Source organism: Diadema antillarum, unplaced genomic scaffold, assembly GCF_040938485.1.
Source record: "Diadema antillarum isolate AM-2024a unplaced genomic scaffold, OU_Dant_1.0 seq00001875_RagTag, whole genome shotgun sequence".
NCBI lineage: Eukaryota > Metazoa > Echinodermata > Echinoidea > Diadematoida > Diadematidae > Diadema > Diadema antillarum.
In genome coordinates this window covers 349,256-361,381 of record NW_027272543.1, presented here as the reverse complement: position 1 = coordinate 361,381, position 12,126 = coordinate 349,256, and positions in this window count along the sequence as shown.

Below are 12,126 nucleotides of genomic sequence, written 5' to 3'. Positions count from 1 at the left end.
GAAATATTCATTGATAATTGAATGACTAAATCATGGTACAATGTATCTCCGCTCTTGCTCCGTCTGTGCGACATCACTGCGTAGGCCTACTGTTTGAGGTAGCAGAATATATTGATGTAGATTATTATTGAACAATTTGCCTAAAATGGTATCATTTAAATACACTCATTGTATTAATTTTTACGATGAATAATTATCATGAACGCTGTCTGTTAAGTAATTCAAACAGAAAAAGCAAGCACACGAGGGTGTAGATAAGGGGCATTTCTCTTCCTACACGTAGGTGATTTTGCATTTTCAGACCTGAAATTCAGCGATCTGGCGGAAACTTTTGGTGCAATACTTACAATTTTTCCATCGCCCCCAACCGACAAAAAATAAAAATGGAAATGAATAGGGCTTTTTCAGGGAAGTGTTAAAATCATGGAATGTAACTCTTATTCCGCGTGTGCATCATCTCTGTGTATGTACAAAGTCTAGTGAGGTTGAGCTTATAGAGAGGATGTGGGAGAGGAATTCTCCCTCCCACTCGATGGAGCTTTTGCGATATTAAAATTGAAATGAAGCACACTCTTTGTGGAAAATTAGGAAATTGTCATTCCCTAAAGAGTACTAAGTCTGTAGAGGGGACCAAGCAATGGGAGGGTGGCAAGTTACGTCTCCCATATTCGAGGGAGCCTTTTTTTCAGTTTTAGAACTGAAATTCAACAATCTGGTGCACACTTTTGTTGGAATATCTGGAAATTTGTCAATCAGAGAAGGTGAGAGGGGATAAGCCCTATTCCCCCTTCCTACACGAGGGAGATTCTGTATTTTCTGATTGCATTTAAACGTTTTGGTGCAGACATTTTGTGGCATATTTGGAGAACTGTCTATGTTCAAAGTGTAGCCACAGTCTACTTGTATGCATGGGGCGGGGGATGGGACGGGCGAGCAGGGAGAAGGCGTGGGGGAGTGTTATCACCACCCTTCCCGTACGAGGGAGAGTTTGCCTTTTTAAAGTTGAAATTGAGATATCTCGTATACGCATATTTGATGAAATATTTGGGAAGTAAAAAACAAACAAAAACTAATCTGTGATGGGGAAGTGAGTGAGGAAAGGGTTGATTAAAAAGGAATATTCCCCTTGTACATGAAGGAACTTTCGAGTTTTCGGAATATAAGTGATACGTCCTGTGCACTCAGAATTATTCAGAATTTTTTGTAAATCTGAAAAGTGTACTATAAGGCTAGGGAAATGGGTACAGAGGGGGAGGGTTTGGGAGGGAGTACCAAGCACGAAAAATTTTGCATTTTGTTAAAATTGAAATTCAGCAATCTGGTGCACACTTTGGATAAGAAATTTGGACAAAACGCAAGAAAATTTTCCTCATCTCGGGATTTATTGGGGGACAAAATGACATGTTTGCTCCCCTCCTAGTACTCCAGGATCGACGTCCCTGCATATGAGTGGGCTTTTGCATTCTTAAAATACAAATACAAATGAAAAGTTTTGACGGAAAATTCGGAAAGCTGTTAATTTCCAAAGTGTACTATGGTTTTTAATGGGAAACAAAGTGGGGAAAGGGTTGATTGAAAGAAGATATCCCCTCCCACCCGCGGTGGTTCTTTTGTGTTCTTTTTGTGTTACTGAAGTGACAGACCTAGTGCACACTTAAGATAAAACATTTGGGAATCTGTCAATCTAAAAAGAAAAAAGGAAAAGGATCGAAAGTGGGGGGGGGGGTATCCCCCTCACATGCGAGATATATATATATATATATATATATATATATATATATTTGCATTTTCAGAATTAAAATTCTGCAATCCGGTGCACACATTGGGTAATATATTTGGACAGTTTTCTATCAAAAAACGCAAGAAAATTTTCCTCATTTCGGGAATCATTGGGGATCAAAATGATATGATTGCCCCTCCCACCTCCCCTCGTCCTCCAGGATCGACGCCCCTGCATACGAGGGTTCTCTTGCATTTTTAGAATTCTGATAAAAATATCTTGTAAACACATTTATGATGTAATCTGGAAATATTTCAATCCCAGAAGTGTATACTATTCTTCTTTTTTTTTTTTGGGGGGGGGGGCCCTCCGTTAGTTGAAAGTGAGATTTTGTATTTTCAGATTTGAAATTCAGCCATCTTTGGGTGAAATATTTAGACAGTTTTCTATCAAAAAGGTAAGAACATTTCCACATCTCGGGAGTTACGAGGAGGAGCAAAATGATTATGTCTGTCTCCAATACTTTTATAGGGGAACCATCCCCCCCCCCCCCCCCCATCGACGCCTCTTCATATGAGGGAGCATTTGTAAGTGAAAGATCTGCTGCACACTCTTTGATAGAATATTAGGAAATACGTCAAACTCAAAAGTGTACAAAGTCTATCGAGTAGCGGAGCTTAAAGTGCATGTTTATGATTGCAATTCAACAATCTGGTGCACAGTTCTGGCGGTATTTGGACAATTTTCCATAAGTTTGAGATTTGTCGTCATCTCGGGAATTGCTTGGGGAACAATGATTTGTCTGCCCCAACATTTCCGCAAATGCCCCTTTGCCCCCCCCCCCCCCAGATAGATTCGACGCCCCTGATCATCCCTTGGTATGCCCATAGATGTATCCTGACTGAGTCATCAGACTCATCATATCGTTTCAGGAATGATTCAGGAAGTGGAAGGGGGTTCAATTGTGGCGGTATATATGATAGTTTTTGTTGTTGTTTGTTTTCGTGCATAATTCGCAGATGGTCCCGAGTTGCCCGCGTCATATGTTTACATGTTTACATATACCTTATGTCGATATTACTTTCTTCGCGAGCGAGCGAAGCGAGCGAGCGTTTGAGAAAATTATGTATAGGGGAAAGGGGGGCAATTTGAGCCCCGGGGTAAAATGAGCCCCCTTGAGGAATTTTGCTCACTGCTCTAATGTGCCTGCCACAAGTTGCAGTATAATATGCACCTACATCCTATTTCATATGGCAAGGAGGAGCAGTTAAACACATAGCACTACGGAATTTCATCTGGAAAGTGGCATGTCCACTTTGGAAAGATCAGTACTCTATCCACACCTTTGCTTCAATTATTTATATTCATTGTTGATTGTGTTAAGTAGCCATAGTATGTGCAAATTATAAAATAATTCTAGATAAAATCATTTTGATTTTGTGCCTGGATGTGAATGTATGGAATAGTACCCCGTGGGGTAATATGAGCCCCCTCTTTTATGTATGGACGCTGTGTACTGTGAATAATGGATAGAGTATTATATTTTAATACAATTTATGATTTTAATTGAATGTTTTTTGAAATATACCTGAATAAGAGAAATGCACGTAATCAAGCACAAGAATACAGGTGTATGTGGCCCTACAATAATAGGATGCATCTTGCACTAACGTATTTGTAAATACTATTATTTGTAAATACTACTATTATTACGGTACATTGGAACATTGGGTGAGAATAAGAAAGAGTGAAGAGGCCAAAGGAAGACTGTAAGGAAAGCAGAACAGAAAGAATCAATAACAAAGGAAAGACAGGGATGAAACAGAATATTTTTGATGAGTCAGTGGAACTTCCACTAAGTGACAATGAAACCCAAAATGGATGACAATGAAGTCGAAAAATGCGAAGCATGTGGTGAAATTGATGATACCATCAACTCAAGTTCATTGGTTGTTATCTCTGTCCAAAGTTATTTTGCAGGGGTGTTGCTGCTGTGGCATTGATCTCTCTTTAGGTTTAGATGTTACAGCAGTTTTTTGCAAACAATTATTGCTAACAAATCATATAAAACAGACACTATGCATTGTGTGACAACACTTACGGAAATAGAACATGGTGGAAACACATACGCTATGTCATTAACATTGCTTTAATTAATTTGGTAATTAATTAGGGGGATATTAAGCTATTAGCAACACTTTTATACTCCAGAATACTTATGAGAAAAGCAGAATTCAGTACAGTTTGTTACAGAATAGAAATTGATTAATTACAACATGGTTTTGAAAAGGGGCTCATTTTACCCCATTTTCATGGGGCAAAATGAGCCCCTTGTTGTAGTTATTAAACACCAATTAATATGCAAATTGGAATAGCTGGTAACATAATTTCTACGTGGTATTATTCAGCCTATCTACTACTATTACCTGTGGTATTATCATGCTCCAGTATGTTTTATTTATTGAGATATTTTAAACTAGAAATGTCGCTAAGGCGACTGGTATGCCTCCGCCATAATGCATGATTCTCCTAATAGGTCTATAGTACATGTGGACAATGTGTGATTACATTTTCACAAAATCGGCAAAATACTGAAATGACAAGTTTGTCACAAATGTGTTGAATGTCCACCTTCCTTGTCCTAGGTTTAATAGGATGAATAGGAGAGCATGTATTTGAGGATTTAAGGACTTTAACTTGACTTTGACCCATTCATAAGTTTATGCATTGAGTAATTTTCACGGTATGGAGAAAAAGGTGCAATTTCTGTATTGAAAAGTACATTGTTACCATTTTCATCTGGCCTGTCACAGTGTGTTACACGTGAACTAGCTTATTGGTCTAGATGAGGCAGTTTGATCACCCGAAATGAAATATACGAAGAGATAAAGTACCGTTGAAATTATGTGTGCATTTATTAAATTGTTATCAAGTCTTCAAATCATACATCCGGTCGTACAATATAATAATCTTCTGAGCTCAGAGCTTAAACATATCACGCGGATTAAATGACTGTTATCCCATACATCAAATACTAACAACCTTCTAACTCCAAAACTAATAGCTCTCAATGTTAATCTTTCGATTTATAAACTAATTGAGTAACCAAATCCTATCACACTTCTCACAATATTGACATAATTATGAGACGGCGTGGGCATGTGGCTTGCCACAACAAATCATATCCCTGACCATAATTATAATGTCAGTTCGACGTTCAGTTCGGTTCAGTCCAAACTTATGGTTCCGGTTTATCAATTAATCAATGGGGAATTTCATAATACTGACTTTGCTTCGCGAACCGGCGCACAGTGGGCCAGAGAGATACCAAAGTGCGCCAAAAGTCACTTTGGGCACTTGGGATTTTTTGATTTTTGACATGCGCTCTTGAGAGGCAATACTTTGAAGAATATATCATCAAATATTTAAATCAGGTATGTACATTAAAGGGATATATTTCCTACCTGAAGTAGCAAAATACAATATTTTAAGAATGTCAAAGCAAATTGTAACCTCTTTAATAAATAAGTAATTTCAACATGTAGTTTTTGAGATATCAACCTATAATTTCTCCCACATATTTCTCAGAGTTCATTTTACGTTGTGAATGCCGTAAAAATGCAAAGAAACTTAATGTTCATGAATATTTTATGCTAAATATCCTGGAAAAGAGGCTAATTATTTGTCTTTTTAATATACCCTAATGAAAAGTTTAGATTGCCACGGATTTCCAACTAAATTCTATTACCACCACATTCCCTGATGTCTCAGCTTTAAGCTGATACCAGATTTGGCTGCCACCTTTTGCCACTTTTTGTGTTAGAGCCGATTTTCCGCGACACATTACGTCCATTTTGGATCTTGCAGCCGCTTAGGAATGCTGTTATATCATACGGGGCCGCATGAGGGCGTCATTTTTTAAAATTTATTATTTTTTTCTCGCACGTTAAAGGCACAGAAACATGAATAACACTGAATAAGAGGCAAACAGAGTTATAAAATACATGTATAGGGCTAGTCCGGCACCTAAAAGACCCTCCTCCGAAGATAAAAGAGTACATAATTGCACATAGCCAAGGCCATATAGCCATATTGTCCATAATTGTCATAGCCACTACTGTAAACATAGCTATTCCCACTGCGATACATATTGTGTGGACACCTAAATACTTCGATCCTACTCTTGACATATGCAGATAGAACGTTATACACCAAAACACAGAGAATTTGTTCTCATCGGTTACTCGTTGGAAGCAAAGTCTGTTGCTTTCCGGCCGCTCAGCGAAGTGTATCACGATCGCAGTTTGTGAATCCGATTGCAGGTCAATGTCAGACATTGCTCGCGTGATCCTCATCGGACAATCTTGCTTCATCGGATCATGCCCGACCTGTCTGACATTGACCTGATAGGCGACCAATACAAGTCGGATTCATCAGACTGTGATCCCATACACTTTGTGGGTTGTCGGAAGCAAAAAAAAAAAAAAAAAAAACTTTGCTTCCGACGACTGATGAGAAAAAAAAAATCATTGTGGAACGTGGATGAATTTATAATTTCATATGATAGTGATCCGATGAATTTTTCATTAAAAAAAAATCTTTTTATTTTAGCTTTTCCAAGTAAACTTTCATACACGGCAGACTTATTCTTAGATGCTAAGTCATAACCTTTCATTTTCCTGATTACTGACTTCACAATTTGTTATCTTTCCATTAAAATTAGACAAAATGGTTTTTGCGCTTGTATGAATTGATATTGCATAGGCCTAAGGTTATATATGAAGTAGAGAGATAAGAACTATATCGGAAATTGATTTTATATCGCACATTTATGTCCTGCTAGAATAAAGTGAATAAATCCACCCAAACGTACAGCGTACATCATAAACTTATATTTTAACTAGTTTACACGGACGACAGTATCATTTTGCAGTACGTGTGTAATATGGAACTTTCAGCATAGATTCGATTCTTTTAACGAAACCCGAATGTTTATACACTTTCTATGACATGTAAGCATCGTGTATTCAATGGTAGTATAAAAGCAGTGTCAGTGAATGTGAAAAGATAAATCAATCTTTAAAGAAAAAAAATAACAGCCTAAGATTTGCATTGCTTTATTTGTCATTTACAGACAGATTTTTGGTAGCCAATGAAAAAACAGCATCACAGTGACGTCATATGAGTTTGAAATTATGTTCGATCAATTCTACGCCCCGAATTACCCTAAGACACCAAATTTGGGTAACTTTGAGCTCATTCTGGCCCACTGTGCGGCGCGGCGTTCTCCATATTTGTGACGACAGCCTCGCGTCCTTGGAGACGGCGAACGCGAAGCGCTTGGAGAATGTGTCGGGGCGACAACGTTGTCCTTCGACCGGTCGACCGCGGTTCAGCGAAGGCGACGGATCCAGCCCCGTGTAACCGGCGTTGCTGTGGAGGGGGTGCGTTTCGAACTCGGCGAGGAAATCCGGGCAACGGGTCAGGCAGCGGCTGAACAGGAGACACCTGTGGAGTCTCGGCCCGGTGATTGTGTGAGCTTATGTGGACGAAGCTCCACTATACCCTTAACAGCCGTCTGGAAAAATATTACAAACAACATCTTACGAGACAACTGTCTTACAATATTTATCCACTTTAGTATAATACCTTTACCTTGTTGCCGTCATCAACTCACAAACATAATGAGGGCATTATATATACATTCAAACAGCCTATTTTAGCCATTTATATAAGAAATACAGAAATATCGCAAGGGCCTCTCAAATGTACCCTAATCTCAAAATATACAGCAGACAATTAAATCTACAGCATCACCATCATTACAATTCACTACGCGGGGACATAATCCCACATATTACACTGTACTCCAGACTTCAGCTATCAAAATTACTCTTTTACCCTACAATTATCTTCAGTCCTCCTCATATCATACTCGAATACAAACAAAAAACCCTATATCAACTTTCTTGAGTTAACTTAAACTGTATTCATATCACAACTGCAGACAATAAGGAGGGGCTTCTAAACTGTCCGGGTATCGATAATTATAGAATACGGCTTACCGCCAGAAGTATAACTATACAGTAACAATTACTATCTGAACAAATTCAAACCATTATCCATACTACAAAATTATAAATAAGATAAACTGAAACTTACAGTTGGGCCTTGGACACCCCAGTTGTGGCATCCTGCTAGACAAGGCTCTGCAGCGTCTGGTCTGTCTGGTGGCAAGACAGGGTGTGGCAGCTTCACTTCTTGTGAGCCTGCCTATACATACGCTGGCTGCTGCAAACTTAACTATGCCGGGAAGCAATAGCTGTCAAACACCTGCATGTGGGATGCCTCCAACCCGACTAAATTCATATGCAAATTCACTTCCTCCCAAACTGGAGGGTATTCAAATTAGATTTAAATCAACTCCTTACATGGCCAATGACCCTAACATTCATAAGATAATCACTGTTAGGCAGAACATGCATTTGGTATGAAGATAAAGTTTCAAGATAACTTGAGCCACTTCCGAGATATGGAGGAAAAAGTTAGTTCAGCACTTTCCCTTGATCTTTGACCTTTTGACCTTTGAGGCAAAACAAAAAAAAAGAAAGTTTCCAGAGAATCTCTATTAGGTTATACATGCATACACCAAGTGTAAAAAAAAAAAAATCCTGCTGGCATTGCATAAATGAGGGAAATAGTAAAATTTTGAAGTGTTGCCCTTGACCTTTGACCCCTGACCTTTAACCCCATGAACCCTAAATTCTCTAGATAATCACTGCCAGTCAGTACAAGTATATATACATGTACTATGTTCCATGAAGACACCTTGAACAATTTCCAAGTTACGGAGAAAAAAGTGAAGTTTTAATATTTTTACTTGACCTTTTGACCTTTGACCTCATGACCCCAAACTTTCACCAGAGAATTTTAATTGGGCAATACATGTATACACTAAGTTTCAAGAAAATATCTTCAGGCATTGCATAGATATGGTGGAAATAGTGAAATTTTACGTATTTGACCTTGACCTTTTGACCTTTGACCTTGAGCATGTGCACCCAAAAGTTGATAGGCACAACTTCACCCCCTAATACACATACATGTCAAGTTTCATTAGGATACCTCAAAAGGTTTTTTAGTTACGCTGTCCACAAAATTCATTACGGACGGAAGGACGGACGGACGGACGGACGGAAGGACCGACGGACGGACGGACAACCCGAAAACATAATGCCTCCGGCACCACTTCGTGGCGGAGGCATAAAAATATAAAAAAGGGGGCTCAAATTGCCCCCCTTTCCCCTACATTATCTACAAGATAGAATACTGTTCAGCTCTGTTACCTGTCTCAAGGCGGGCGTACGAACGTCATGCAATATGCCAAAATTGATGCAATCACATTTCTGCTTCCTCCATTTTTTCCCCTCAAATTTCAGGGGGGGGGGGGAATGATTGTACAGGCCATCCCCCCTCCTCCATTTCGGGGGGGGGGGGGGAATGCATCCCCAATCCCCCCGGGATTTACGCCCATGCTTGAGGCACTCCAGATGCTATCGGTGTTGTAGAAGATTTGACACCATCTAAAACGACCCTCTGACTTCTTCCTTGGAGAAAGCTTCAAGAATCCATTAAAGATTTTTCCCTCTGATACCATAGAAGTCCAATTTACGTTAAAGCCGCTCATATCCAACCTTGTCAAAAGCTTTTGAGAAGTCCATGATTATAACATCCAGCAAGAAATGGGGAAAGCCTATTAAAATTTGCACGATGTCATTATTAAAAATCTAAACTTTAAACTTCTTATTTTCCCTTTTCCACTTTGATGACATTAATACCACACCCTGTACAGATACACACTTGTAGTTGACCTATTAATGGCGCTGCTCATCTTGTTGGTCTCGTGGGCCTTATTTGCCTTGTATCAGTCTCATGAGCCTCTCTTATGCAATGTCGGTCTCATAAGCCTCTTTTGCATAGTGTCCATCTCGGGCTTTGTTTGCGTTGTGTCGGTCTCGTGAGCCGTTTTACCTCATGTCGAACTCATATGGACTGTATGACTCGTGAGCTGTATAACTCGTGGGCTGTATGACTCATGGACCTATTTTCAATGTCGGTTTCGTGGGCCGTATGACTCGTGGGTGTCGGTCTCGTGGGATGACCCTCGCATTTTTAGGCAGTTTGGGTACTTGATAATGATATCATCATAAATTCAGAGAAAATATCTTCAAAGTCCTTACTAAATCATGACTTTTTGGTGTTGACATGCGTTCCCTGATGTATGGTTTTTGCATACAGTCTGACCTCTCTCATCCGGACATGTCAGGACCGGCGCTCATCCGGATAAGGGATTCGGCCGGATATGGGAGACCCAAAGTTTAAAACACGTAGCTGCCTACCAAATGGTAGCTACAAGTGTATATGTAACCTATTGCAAGTACCGTACACTGCGGTGATTTGGGGTAGTGAATGTCTGAATTCATGTTATTTAGATAAAAATTTGATGTGAATATATATTAATCATGTTTGAAATATCATGTAATTCACGTGAGCTTGTGTAGGAATTTTGTTTGAGTGTGAAATCCCCCTTTTCCCCATACTTACTAGATCGAAAAAAAAAAATCATAGCGAGATTGGATCGAAATAATAGAGAGTCCATATAAAGGGAGGTGCAGATAAGAGAGGTTGGACTGTAATGATGTGGAAAGTAAATCTAAACAAGACTGGTCACAAGTTAATTTAATTGGACCACTCTGGAACAGCGTAGAGAAAATGACAGGCTAATTATGATGCACAAAATACACAATAATCTTGCACCTCTTTCAGCACAGGACTATATTATCAAACAGGCTACTCAGTTGACGAGAGCCTCGCAACCACACTCCTATCAGGTACCATATTCGAGAACTGAATCGCATCGCCATTCGTTCTTCCCAAGAACTGCAAGGAACTGGAATTCCCTGTCGTCAGAAATTGTTTCAGCGCCATCTGTGGGATCATTTCGAAACCGTCTAACGGTTGATCACAGTGGCTAGTTATTTTCGTCATATTTTCTATGTGCTTGTAAATATCTGTAAATAAATTGTATTATAATGTAAATTGCACCAGTCTGCAAGAATCTTCAGTCTATTGAAGGAGGCAGACTTAATCAGAAGAAGAAGAAGAAGAAGTTGTTATGACAATCATATACTTCCATGCATTACTCTACTCATATGAGACTGGGTGACAATGGTGGGAATACAAATGTGAGTGATCATTTGCACATTGTGTACAGCCCAATCAAGCACACTGGTACATGTACAGCCCCATCAAGCACACTGGTACATGTACAATAGTCATGTACATACATAATACATCAGCCAGTGGTATTCGTGAGGAAGAACCTCCGGATCATCATGGATTCATTGAACTTAGTGTCTGCAGGAATTTACAGTGAACAATGTTTACAGGATTCAAACACATAAAGGAAAGGAACATTTTCCTCATCTGCAAGAACTCACTCCGTCATGTGAACTTGTTTCTTTACTTGCCCAGATTTATATGCAAACATAGGTAAAATTTATGAACATTTGATGGATATGAAAGCAAGAGATTGAATTGAGTTGAAAAAAAAAATGAAGAAAACTCATAATCCGCTTGATATATACGTATTTTTACCCCCACCCACACAGTGTGTATGGGGTACATAGGAATCACTCTGAGGTCGGGTGGCCGGTCGGTCGGTCGGTCCGTTGCAAAATCTTGTGGATCGAACTCCTCTCTCAATTTTTGGGCAATTGACCCTAAATTTGGCATGTGTGACCGCTATCAAAGGTAGATGGGCAAGACACCTTTTTCGTTATTAGTATCGCATAATGCGTTACAATGGCAACGGTGTATTTTCATAAAAACTTGTGGATCAAACTACTCTCAAATTTTTGAGCAATTAACCCTAAATTTGGCACGTGTGACTGCTATCAAAGGAAGATGTGCTAGACGCCTTTTTCGTTAGTATTGCATGATTGCCATGGCAACGGCAATTAAAAAAAAAAACTTACAAAATGTTGTGGATCGAACTACTCTCTCATTTTTTTTTAGCCATTGATCCTAATTTTGGCATGTGTGACCGCTATGAAAGGTAGATGTGCAAGACAACTTTTTTGTTAGTATCACATAATGCATTGCCATGACAACAGCATATTTTCATAAAAACTTGTGGAGCGAACTACTCTCATTTTTTGATTAAATCATCCCAAATTTGGCATGTGTGACCGCTATCAAAGGAAGATGTGCAGGACACCTTTTTCGTAAGTATAGCATGTATTGCTATGGCAATGGCAAATTAAAAAAAAATCTTACAAAATGTGGATTGAACTATTGTCATTTTCTGAGCAATTGACCCCAAATTTGGCATATGCGACTGCTAT